At 39.9% G+C, this 13,249-nt stretch overlaps 2 protein-coding genes across 2 annotated transcripts in view; one reads left to right on the forward strand and one right to left on the reverse strand.

Annotated features, from left to right (window-relative positions):
• The window catches only part of IMMP2L (inner mitochondrial membrane peptidase subunit 2), a 901,323-nt gene that overhangs the window by 417,308 nt on the left and 470,766 nt on the right, over window positions 1-13,249 (reverse strand). The gene's annotated exons all lie outside the window — the stretch shown is intronic.
• Window positions 11,248-13,249, forward strand: part of LRRN3 (leucine rich repeat neuronal 3) — a 38,045-nt gene continuing 36,043 nt past the window's right edge. Inside the window, exon 1 of the mRNA XM_060107912.1 lies at window positions 11,248-11,840. The gene's annotated coding sequence lies outside the window, so the exon portion shown is untranslated. The remainder of the gene's footprint in view (window positions 11,841-13,249) is intronic.

Below are 13,249 nucleotides of genomic sequence, written 5' to 3' on the forward strand. Positions count from 1 at the left end.
GAGATCTCTATGGTGTCAAAAAGCAGACATAGGAGGAGCACAGCTCTAAAAGAGCCAGATAGATAGAACTTTAATGGTAGAAAGCAGGACACTCAAGTTCAAGATTTCCAAGGTAGAATAATTCCATTTACCAACGTCATCAATGGAGCATACCTGGGAGTGGGTTTTTGAAATGCAGGGAAAGTGAAAGTTATTTTCATTTAAGGAGATTTAATAATTTGGGGCTGGTTTTATGCTTAAAAATTGAAATCTCCCAGTATTTTAGCAGCAGCCTGGGTGGAAAAGCATATCATTTTCCAGATATCAAGACAGGACTCTAGGGCTTCACTGGTGGCACAGTGGTTAAGAATCCACCTGCCAATGCAGGGGACACGGGTTTGAGCCCTGGTCCGGGGCTGATGGTTTGAGCCCTGGTTCAAGCTCTGTTCGAGCCCTGATCCCACATGCCGTGGAGCAACTAAGCCCGCGAGCCACAGCTACTGAGCCTGTGTACCACAACTACTGAAGCCCGCACGCCTAGAGCCCGTGCTCTGCAACAAGAGAAGCCACCACAACAAGATGCCCACGCACTACAACGAAGAGTAGCCCCTGCTCACCGCAACTAGAGAAAGGCCACACGCAGCAATGAAGACACAATGCAGCCAAAAATAAATAAATAAATTTATTTTTTTTTAAAAAAGACAGGCCTCTACTGAGAAGTAGGTGAGTGATAGCCAACTGGGCAGGTAAGGAATGGTGTGCGCCTTACAGAAGAGTTAATAATTAGTGGCTTGATATTGGTACTGGGAAGCCAGAGGAGGTGCAGAAACATGATCCTCCATCAATATGCACACACATGCATGTGCACACACACATACACACACACAGCCCTGAGGGGTGGGAAAATGAGTGGTCTCCAAGCAGAGATGGCCATAAAAATAATCAAGTCCCGAAAGGAGATTAGATTTCAGCTGAAGCAGGAAATAGAAGAAGAGGTCTGGGATATCATTGAAAGGATGGGAAATCTGCTTACAAAAGAAAAATAGAAAAAGTGGAAAGAATTGGGAGGATTTGTGTAGAATGAAGCATACAGCAGCTGGATGATGGTATGCGAGAGGGTGCTGGAGCCGTGTTATCTGTGACGAGAAAAGTACGTGGAATGAGAGGCAGGGTGAGGAGAGGCCTACCTCATATAAGGATGAGTCTCAGAGAGTGACTTGCTGAGAATCCAACAGATGGCGAAGGTTACAAAACTTTGATCTCAGTTAAAGGCTATTCACAGTTCAGAGGACCGGAGGGAGGACATGGTTCAGGCCAGGCAGGGGCTCCAGTGCCCACCCTGTCTGACTCTTAACACTTCCAGGGAGGACACAAGGTGTTCAGCAGGTCCTCAACCACTGGCACTGTGGCTACTGATGGCAGGAAGCATAGCCTGACTGGCTGTCCAACACTGCCATGCTGAGGAAAAGCGTTAAGTGTGTGCTCCATGGACACTGCTCTAAGTTTCATTTGATAACCACGTGACACTTAGCACAGTGAGTGGTTCCAGACTCAAGCTTGGGAGTCAGATTGATGTGGATTCCAACCCTGGCTGAGCCATTCACAAGCCATGTTATCATAGGGAGTGAAGAAATCTGCTTCCTCTTTATCTGTAAAAGGAGGAAACAGTATCTGCTTACAAACTAACTCTAAGACACTAAAGAGATGCTGTAAGCAAAGCGCTTATTTAGCTCAGCATCTGGTAGACAGCACTCCATAAATAGTATCTAATATTATGAAGTCCTTATTGCTTACCTAGTGGACACCTTCCTTTTCCTGGGGAACTTCTCCTTGTCCTCTACCCTTTAATTTGGGCAGGGACGACAGAATAGTGCTTTATCCAGGAATAAACATGTGGCCCAAGTAGGAATTCCCTCCAAATTTTTCACATTGGAACTAAGAGAAAGGGATAGTCTCCCTGGTGGTAAAATTGCGAGATGAAGAACATGAGAGCTGTTGGTGGTCATGCTGTCAGACATGTAAAGAAAGCTGACCAGCAGTAGAAGAGAATAAACCCAATACTCCAAGAAAAGCAGACACAGGAGAACAGAAAAAGAATCTCCTGGCATCATGTGAGTTCACGGCCAATTTGTCTCTGAGGTCCAGTTTCTCTCCCGCCCATATTATTGTTGCATGTAAGACTACACTACCCTGCCCATAACCCCACCTTGTAACTTGAGCTGGTTTAAACCTAAGCTAATTTTAACCTAAGCTAGTTAAAATAGCATTTGTCTCCCTGGCAGCCAAAAGTATCCTGATTAACACACACACTTAGTATGAACAGCTACTAACAGTTTTAAAATAGAAGACACTGGCAGGGACAGTCTCATAATTCCTTGAAGAATTCTCTATACACACTCAGAGGTCAACAAATGCCACAAAACTCGAATTCTGTCAGGCAAAGTCTGCACATTTATCCACCTGCATTTGACTAGATTTCACTACTTCTTATATTACTCAGAACTTCTTTTACCCTCCCCAGCTCCTGAATCAGAAACCAGCTGATGAACAGGCCAAATCCAAAGAGAGCCAGGCCTGACTTAAATATACAGAGTGATAATAAATGAAGCAGTAACTGTCAAAAATAAATAAGTATGGAGTGTCCAGAATCTGCTCAGAACTACCTTTACCTGCTCATCTTATCAACTCATTTCTGAAAATATTCTAAAGACCAAAGGTTGGAGTAGAATCCGCCGCCCCAAATAGTCCTAGTAGAATAGAGTAGGATTATAAGATAGAGTTGAAGAAAATTGTAAGATTTAAAGCTGAAAATTCAGCAGTGGCATCAGTATAAGAAGTAACTACAAGAATCTCCCATCTCTTCCGCCATCGTTGCTAGTTGTAGTAAATGGCTTTCATTCCTGAAAACACCTTCCTTACCCTAAAAGGAATAACTCTGCGAACAATCACTAAAAGATCAGACAGAGAACTTTGGCTCTGGGCCTCCTGTATGCTCCATCAATGAAGGAAGAGAACCAGATGAGAATGATAACAGTCACCTTTGTTCTCCCATTTAGTAGAAGTCAAGCAAAAGTGACATAAAATATTCATGAAAATTCAAACAACTCTTTAACCTCTATGGTGCAATATAAAAGGATGCCTAAATATTTTACTGACAAAAAAAGCTTGTTTTCTCTGGCTCAGAAATCACTGCCTTGATCTCCTGCTTAGACATAAAAAACTGATAACTTTCATTAGCCCACCTTACAAAATAACTCATGTAAAAGCAAGAAAATACCAGCAGATTTTGCCTAAGAATATTGCACAAAGTGTTATCTCATGCCATGTTGGTTCTTAATTTTTGCCTAGAATTCTTTTTTTTTTTTTTTTTTCGGTACGCGGGCCTCTCACTGCCGTGGCCTCTCCCGCCGCGGAGCACAGGCTCCGGATGCGCAGGCCCAGCAGCCATGGCTCACGGGCCGAGCTGCTCCTCAGCATGTGGCATCCTCCCGGACCAGGGCACGAACCCACGTCCCCCGCATCGGCAGGCAGACTCTCAACCACTGCGCCACCAGGGAAGACCCTGCCTAGAATTCTTATGAACCTACCTGCCATTTGGTTCTTGGAGTTTAATTTTTGCCTAGAACTTACATGAATCCTAGTAGTTATATGAACACAACTGCATTTAACATGTACTAATCAAAGAATAGCAAAAGAGGAAGAAGCTAAGTCAAGAGACACTCTATTCTCCCATAAATAACAGCTCTCTTTTTTTTTTTCTTTTTTTTTTCTTTTTGCGGTATGTGGGCCTCTCACTGTTGTGGCCTCTCCCGTTGCGGAGCACAGGCTCCGGATGCGCAGGCCCAGCGGCCATGGCTCACGGGCCCAGCCGCTCCGCGGCATATGGGATCCTCCCAGACCGGGGGCACGAACCCGTGTCCCCTGCATCGGCAGGCGGACTCTCAACCACTGCACCACCAGGGAGGCCCAACAGCTCTCTTATGAATAGTCTCATGTGTAACTGATCTGACAAAATCTACCACCTTGAGAGGCAGGTTTTTTATTAACTAAGCAATTCTCTGATTTTACTCAAATGCTTGGAAGAAAACCAGCACACGCGTGAGAGTAATAAATTATTCCTTCAGTCACATGATGGGGTTTAATTAATCAAACATTGACCTTTTAATATGTAAAATTCACTACTGAATATACAAAGCAAATAGGACATATTTTCTGCCTTCAAGTTGCTTACTATTTAGGCACAAATAAACCATAAAAGATAATATGTATTAGAGTGAGAGAAATACAATAATAAAAGGTAAATTTAAATTATGATAAAATAAGGAAATACTTATCTCATTGAGATGGAGGGGGGCTTCTTAAAAGATGGGATTTTTGAGCAGAAGCCTTGTAGACCTGATACACTTAAGAAGAAATAAACTGTGAAGAATCCAACAGACAAGATTTGTTCAGGAAATGATAAGGCATTTGATGTAGCTGAGGGATGGGATGTGAAATAGGAATACAGAGAATGACTGGACAGTGATATGGGAAACATATCAGAGTCAGTGTAGCACAGTGGTTACAAGTGTTAGCCTTAGACTCAGACAGACTTTGGCTTGATTGCTGACTCCACTAATAAGCAATTAAGTGAGTTTTTGCACACTCAGCCCTCAGTTTTCTGATCTGTAAAATGAGACTAATGGTTACCTGGTATTCTAATAGGGAGGACTGAATGATACAGTTCATGAAAAACTCTTAACAGACCACTTGGCACAAGACAAGAACTCAGTAAATGGTGTCTACTATTATTACTGTTGTGTTTTGATTTAAATTATTATATCATAGATAGAATTGAAATTAAGTTAAGAAAGTTAGATGTTTTACTAAACAAAACAGCTCCAGGTATAGAAGTAAAATTTTACCCCAAAAGAAATTCATATCTTTTTTTCAAAAATAGCTATTATTTCTGATTATAAAAATACATATTGACTGCAGAAAGTCTGAGAAGCATAAAAAGAAAATTAAAAACCACCCATTATCATGTGGAGAAAAGGGAACCCTCTTACACTATTGGTGGGAATGTAAATTGGTGCAGCCACTATCGAGAACAATATGGAGGTTCCTTAAAAAACTAAAAATAGAATTACCATATGACCCAGCAAGCCCACTCCTGGGCATATAGCCAGAAAAGATGAAAACTCTAATATGAAAAGATACGTGCACTCAGTGTCCATAGAAGTACTGTTTACAATAGCCAAGACATGGAAGCAAACTAAATGTCCATCAACAGATGAATGGATAAAGAAGATGTGGTGTGTGTATATATATATATATATATATATATATACACACACACACACACACACACACACACACACACACACAATGGAATATTACTCAGCTGTAAAAGAATGAAATAATGCCATTTGCAGCAACATGGATGGACCAAGAGATCATCATACTTAGTTAAGCAGAGAAAGACAAATATCATATGATATCACTTAAATGTGGAATCTAAAAGAATGATATAAATGAATTTATTTACAAAACATAAATAGACCCACAGACATAGAAAACAAACTTACGGTTACCGAAGGGAAAAGGGTTGAGGAGGGATAAATTAGGAATTTGGGATTAACAGATATACACCACTATATACAAAATAAACTACAAGGTCCTATTGTATAGCACAGGGAACTATAGTCAATATCTTGTAATAATCTATAATGGAAAATAATCTGAAAAAGAATACACACACACAGAACTGAATCACTTCACTTTGCTGTACACCTGAAACTAACACAGCATTTCAGCTATGCTTCAAATTTAAAAGATGATGTCATATACAGGTCAGCACTTTATCAAAAACAAAACCAAAAACGAAAAACAACCATTATCCCATCAAAGATAACTACTACCAATAGTTTAGAATACTTTCTTTTTCTTTCTTTTTTTTTTTGAGGTACGCGGGCCTCTCACTGTTGTGGCCTCTCACTGTTGTGGAGCACAGGCTCCGGACGCGCAGGCTCAGCAGCCATGGCTCACGGGCCCAGCCGCTCCGCGGCATGTGGGATCTTCCCGGACCAGAGCACGAACCCGTGTCCCCTGCATCGGCAGGCGGACTCTCAACCACTGCACCACCAGGGGAGCCCCATATTTTCTTTTTTGATAGATTTCTTTCCAGTTATTCCTGTGCAACCTATGAACTACCTATCTGGCTACTTACCTATCTATTTACCTGTATATATTTTCTAAAAATGTACTTTACTATTTCACTATTTTTTACATGGCTAGAGAAGAAGTTAAAGTCAATCCTCTGAAAGGGAAGACAAAAGGGATGAGCAGAGAGAAGCCGAGATGAGAGACAATTTTAGACTTAGAGAAAGACAAGGAGGACGAGAGGGAAGAAGAGAGGAATCTGAGGAAGAGACAGAAAGACAGAGATTTATCTCCTTGACTTCTGACATCTTTCTCATTTTTGGTTGTGAATTTCCTCAAGGGGTGAAATTACTTTTGTCCTTCAACTGGAGTCATATCCTGTATTAAAAAATAAGACCTAGGGCTTCCCTGGTGGCACAGTGGTTGAAAGTCTGCCTGCCATGCAGGGGATGCGGGTTCATGCCCTGGTCCGGGAAGATCCCACATGCCGCGGAGCAGCTGGGCCCGTGAGCCATGGCCTCTGAGCCTGCGTGTCCGGAGCCTGTGCTCCTCAACGGGGTATGCCACAGCAGTGAGAGGCCCGTGTACCGCAAAAAAAAAAAACAAGACCTATAGTTAAATAAGGATCTCATTTTTTTTTTCCAATTCTACTTTTCAAAACTCCCTTGAAAAAGAAAATGAGAACACTGCTCCAACTTGCTTTAGTTCAACATTCTAACAAACAGCCAAGGTTCCTCACTTTACATCCTGTTTCTAACTTACGAGCAAATCTGGTATCAGAATCAGACGAGGACGGACAGTGCCACTGAAGATCTTCTCAGCTCAGTGTCAGCCCCTCTTCATCAGTGGCCATTCACATGTATTTAACATGTCAGTTCATCTTTCTAACCAGGCACTGCATCTCTTCAGAGCTCTATTTCCGAAATGGTGCCAGCAATAAAAATTCTGTCATTAACACTGAACCAACAGTAACTATATAAAAACATCCACTGTCGAGTGCATAAAATTTATTCCTTTTTTAAAATAGTATTTTTATTTTTAGCATCCCTTGGTGCTGACTACATTTAATTGGTTGACTCAGTCATCAATCAAGCATTCGCTTATTTTACAAATGAATACTGAGTGCCCTGTGCAGTAAAAAGAGCCTTGACTCTGTAGGCAGACCAAACTGAGTTCAAATTTTAGCTCCATTATTTAATAGTTTTGGGACACTGGGCAAGTAACTTAACTTCTCTGAGCCAATGTTTCTACACTGTCAAATGGGGATAAAAATATCTATCTTGTTAAGATGTTGTGAAGATCAAATAATTTTTAAAACAAACAGTATGCAACAAATGTTTTTTTCTCCATGTTTTTACATGCTATAGATATTAAAGATGATTAAGACACAGACACCTCTCCCCCATGCAGGAGAATCTTAGAGACTAAAAAGGGTCAAATTACAGAAACAGTTGTAATATATTTAAAAAAAGTGATAAGTGATAGCAGGGATAAAGAATGCTAGCGTGGGTCAAATGAGAGCTCCTATCTTGTTAGAGGATCAGAGAAGATTCCACAGGGGAAGCAGCATGTGAACTGAACTAACTTATTTCAGAGTATGTAGACAAAGTGAGAGGCAGGGACTTAGAATGGAAGGTAGAAAGGAAACCCCAAACAAAGGGGATAGTTGGAACAAATGATGATATGATGACAATGACCATGATAATAATGAAAATAATAGTGATGTCAAACATTCATTCAAGCTTACTATGTTCCAGGTACTTTTCTAAGCTTTTAAATATATTAACTACTTTAATCCTCAAAACAATCCTAGGAGGAAACTGAGATGCAGAGATGTTAAGTTCTTGCTGAGGGTCACAAAGGTAGAAAATGGCAAGGTAAGCGTTCAAACCCAGGTTGTCTGTCCCCAGAACCTGCACTCTGACCCACTACCCAGACTACTTCTCTAACAAAAGCGCAGAGGCAAACACTGCCTAGGATTCCACGAAACAGCAATAAACCTTCACAAATGAGTAGCTTTAACTTCAACCATTAAATCAACAAATACATATTTATTGCACCTTTATATTTTCTTATTTGATGATCCAGGCAGAACTCTTTCAACATAATTTAAGGGCTGTAATTACTCATTTATGGTTAAAAATCATTTCAATACATTTTCATTAGAACTGAGTACTCATTCAGGAAACCCTGCAGATATTTATTACGAGGCAGCTGACATGCACATCCATGTAATACACTGTATTTGCAATGGATTCTAAAGGAAAAAAAAAGAAAGAAGAAGAAAAGGGAAGGAGGAAAAGAAGAAAAAGCAGAGACCTATCAATCATAAGAGGGTGATATAGCGGAAAATCTTGGAAGACCTGTGGGGTTCTAGTCTTGCTCTCTCTGACCAGCTGTGTGCACATATCATGTTTCTTGAACTTTTAGGACTCAGGGCATTAGAGTTTTAAGACTTTGTTTCTCATTTGATGACCATTCACAATTGTACTAATTCAAAAGCCCCCAAATCCTCATCCTGTCACAATTTAATGTCTTCACATGGTACTTTATTATATAGATATGATAATTAAATAAGTTCTTAACATATTTTTTGGAGGGCTACCTTTCATTACTAACAAATGATTGACCTGATGCAAAAGTAAAAAATCACCTGAAACATATACTGCTTCTACTCAGCTGCTGGTGCTCTTGTATCAAAAGGAAACTACAGCTAAAGAACAAAACCCTCACTCTTTTTATCCAAAGGCAGAGTTATTTTCTCTCTCACATTGAAATCTCATTTCTAATGTTCCATGATATTAAATTTATAAAAATGAGTATGAAATCTTTTGAATTTATCATGTGCTACACCAAAAGGACAATTGCAAGAAAAGCTATCTCATCTCCCATATGCCAGAAAGAGGTAATCACAGGAAGTTAAAACAACTTCCTATGATAGAGCATAAGGTAGCATTTAAAATATTCCACTCTCACGGAATTAAAACTTAGATTTTTATATGATTTCTGAAAGAGACTGAAATTTATAATATTAGTTATGACTGTTGGTTTCATTTATAAACCAAGAAAGTAGTTTAATCATCTATCTGTTTGATTATCACCACTTCCTTTCATTATGGGAGTCCATTATAATTGGTTTGATAACTGGATTTGTCAATTATACAGTCAACACCAATCAACCACAATGAAATGCTTAAGGAACCAATGGTATAAAACTAAAATTCCTTTTTCATGTAGTTATCACAATTTTAATATAATTCTTCCATATGCGGAAATAAAAATCTGCCAGTGGTGAAATTATTTGGAATAGGCAAGAAATTGGCGCTGGAGAGAGTAAGATTGGGTCAGTTACTATTATCACAAGTACATTAAAGTAAATGTAGACACAGTGCATCACAACGTTCCCGACACTGGACCGTAGGTGCCTAACATTTACGGTGTAAGCGCTAGAGTGTCTAGTAAAGAAGAAATTCTTTCTTTCTTTCTTTCTTTCTTTCTTTATTATTAGTTTCTGCTCTATAACAAAGTGAATCAGTCATACATATACATCTGTTCCCATATCCCTTCCCTCTTGTGTCTCCCTCCCTCCCACCCTCCCTATCCCACCCCTGCAGGCGGTCACAAAGCACCCAGCTGATCTCCCTGTGCAATGCGGCTGCTTCCCACTATCTATCTACCTTACGTTTGGTAGTGTATATATGTCCATGCCTCTCTCTCGCTTTGTTACAGCTTACCCTTCTCCCTCCCCATATCCTCAAGTCCATTCTCAAGTAGGTCTGTGTCTTTATTCCTGTTTTACCCCTAGGTTAGAAGAAACTCTTACGGTAGCATTCTGAAACAAGTGTTACTAGGTTAAACAAGATACTACTTATGTCTTGAACTTATTTTTATTCAAAAGGTTAAGAACCATTTGAATAAAGTTTTATAAAAGAAAAAAATAAAGCATTTGGGAACATTTTAAAGAAAACCACAGAGAGAAAACATTTAGTATTTAGAAAAAAAACTGGTATTATGATTATAATAAATGTAAACTCTTGGTCTATATCATTTCAATAAATACTTAAGGAATAATTAGATGTGAATGTTTTTTTCCCCTCCCCAAGTAAATCCAGTAACATGAAAATGCCATTTCTTTTTACTCCACTAGAGGGTAGTCTCTCAAAACCAGGGCTGGAGTCATGAATCCAGCCTGTTTTTGACCTGTTGATAAATTAATCCTCATGTTCCGTCCTTTTCAACAAGATGTTTCTCTAGGATGCTAATTAAGGTTGTAAAACATGCATTTTTTAAAATTGCTGCCTATTTACTCACAGGTGTCCTTGCAGAAACATACATCACTATGCTTTTCTGTGTTTCTTTTCAAATTTCTGATAATTCAGTGGGTGTTTTACATGTGGTGTATATAGTATATTTTCCTGGTAAATATAAATTCTGAGTTAATAGGTCTAAGAACAAAGAGAAATCATTTTCTTGAGGGTTTAATTTTATTGCAGGTGAAATTCTTCCCCAGAGTTAGTAAAGCATGCACCCTAACACACACACACAGATACCCACTAACACCCTGACACACGTACCCATTCATATGTGGCTGGCAAATTAATTTCATCACATAAGGAGAAGTGAGTGAATGTTAACTGGAAAAATATATTTTTAAAAAATACCCTCTTAATATGCAATATTGTGAATTATAGAGAAGCAAATATATGCTTAATTTTAAAAACTGGTCAGTCCAGGTTAAGAAATGTCATTGCTTTAAAAACAAACAAAAAAAGTGTTATTAAACAACAAGCACATATGCTAAATTAAGTAGGACCTACAAAAAACCAAATGCCACTCAAACAGTTTTAAGCCGCTCTGCTTAAATAATACAGCCCTTGGTGAACTTCACAGAGAAGGAGTCGGAAGCTCTGCATCCCTCCCAGGTGCTTTTAATATTTGGGAAATCCTTATTAGTAATGTGCCCTGCTATTTTCAGAGAGAAAACACAGTTTCTCTGAATGACTGAGAATCCAAAAATGGGAAAACTTGTCAAAAATTCCTCCCCCTCAAAAAAAGGAAGGAAGAAGGGAGGGGGGAAGGAGGGAAGGAGGGAGGGAGAGAAGGAAGGAAGGAAAAAAGGGAGAAAAGAAGGAGGGAAGGAAGGGAATGATACCTAGGAAAATAAGCAAGGCTGTTCCACTTATTTGTATCCTAAGTAGCAGTGTCATAGAACAGACAGGTTGTTTCAGCCAACCAGACGGGAGCAGCTGCGAGCGCTACATCTTGGCAGTCCGAAGCGATTGGCCCCTCTCTGGGGAGTGGAGGGTGTTCAGTTATTAATGACCGCTGAGCAGGCAGCACCATGTCAGTGTGACAACTGATCGGGTGAACGATGCACCACTAACCACCATGGAAACAAGGAGAAATAAAGCCAGCTCCCAGGATCTCTCCTCACTGGATTGAGGGCTTCAGCCTGCCGACTGAGAGAAAGAGTTCCAGGAAAAAGAAGGAATCCTAGCTGTAGCCTCCCGCCTTCGTTTACATTTTAGAATACAGAGATAAGATTGCTTGCATGTGTGCATATCTATAGTACACGTTTGTGTATACTTTAGTACACACACGTATGCACCTATTTACACCCGGGCAAGAACACAACCATGTGATTATAGCAACTAAGGAACTGAGGAATCCAGCACGCAGGGACACAGAAGGTGGTGTAGCACAGAAACCGCTTTTACAGGGTAAGTTTGAAATATGCATTTCTATATAAATACGCTCTATTTCTTGTTTAGTGGATGCTCTTTTCTTTTTTTTTTTACACCTAAATTCTCCTCTGATGTTCTCTTCTGGTCTGAGTTCTGAGAGCAGTTTTCTTTCCATTTCATTTTTGAGAGGAAATTCAAATGCAAAAGCCCTCCGGCTCTGTGTATGCCTAGCTGTGTTTGTGGGATTCTCCAACATGAATTTTACTAGCTTGAACGCCCATCAGAGGATGTGAGTGGGAGAGAAAAAGCAGTGCTGGGGTGGGGGGGAGGAGGAGAGAAAGGAGGGACAGAGAAGATGAGGGGACAGTGGGAGAGAAGACCAGAGGAGAAAAGGAGAGGGAGAGGGGGCGAGGGAATTTTGCTTTTTCTTCACAGTACTTGTAATGAAAAGCAGATCACACATCATTCTGTGTTTTGAAAACAACCTCCCAAATGGGGCATTTTTCTCCCTTTCACCTAGTGGTTGGAGATTTAACACAAATGCTGCTGTATGTCAAGAGCCAGAACCACTAAGCAGAGTGGCAGAATAAGCATATCACAAACAGTTATTGAATTTCTGCCAGGCTACATCTTACGGATTGGGGTAAATGACTTCCCTTTAATAACATCCCCTCGCTGGTCTGAAGGGACAGTGCAAATGTCTGATTGCTGCTTATGCAGCTGCAACCCTAGGTAAAAGGATCCCATGAACCAGAAGACTTCTAATCTTTTTTGGTAATTAACAGGATCACAGCAGGATGGCTTTAAAATACATTTCCTATTTAAGAAGATTGTTTGTTCAAACCAGCGGCTATATTCCCTTTGCTGTTACTGAGCTAGAAGGCTTAATTCTCCTCTAATTTATTCATTTTTAACAATATGTCCTTGTTTCCGTGCATCTAATTTTCATGAAAGCAAGCAAGGAGAATGAGTCGAACCTTCCTCATTTAGTGAAAAGGGGACAATGTGAAAAAAAAAAAAAAAGAAGTAAGGATTCAAAATATCTATCTAGAAAGCAGTGTGCCCTGGCACTATAAATACTGTTTATACCCTATATTTCTCCTCATTAGCCTCAGAAGCAATGCCTTTGAGACAGAATTACTCTCAGTAAACTATGAGCATCTATGCAGAGATGATTCATGGTATACAGTGTGGGTTAATTTATACTTCCAGTCGTGTGAAAGGAAGCCAGCTACTTAGAATATGCTTTCAAACAGACAACGTCAATTGAGGATGTTCATGGAAACATTGACGACCCCCTTTAATGGATCCTGTAAAGATATTAAAACAAACCAAGTATTTACATTTCATCTTCTGCAGCTCCCTCCTCCTTTCCTTTAGGTCAACTAACCAAATAGTTAATGGAGACGGCTTCTTTCGAACTGCACGTTATTTTTTTCTACTAC

Source organism: Mesoplodon densirostris, chromosome 9 (assembly GCF_025265405.1).
Source record: "Mesoplodon densirostris isolate mMesDen1 chromosome 9, mMesDen1 primary haplotype, whole genome shotgun sequence".
NCBI lineage: Eukaryota > Metazoa > Chordata > Mammalia > Artiodactyla > Ziphiidae > Mesoplodon > Mesoplodon densirostris.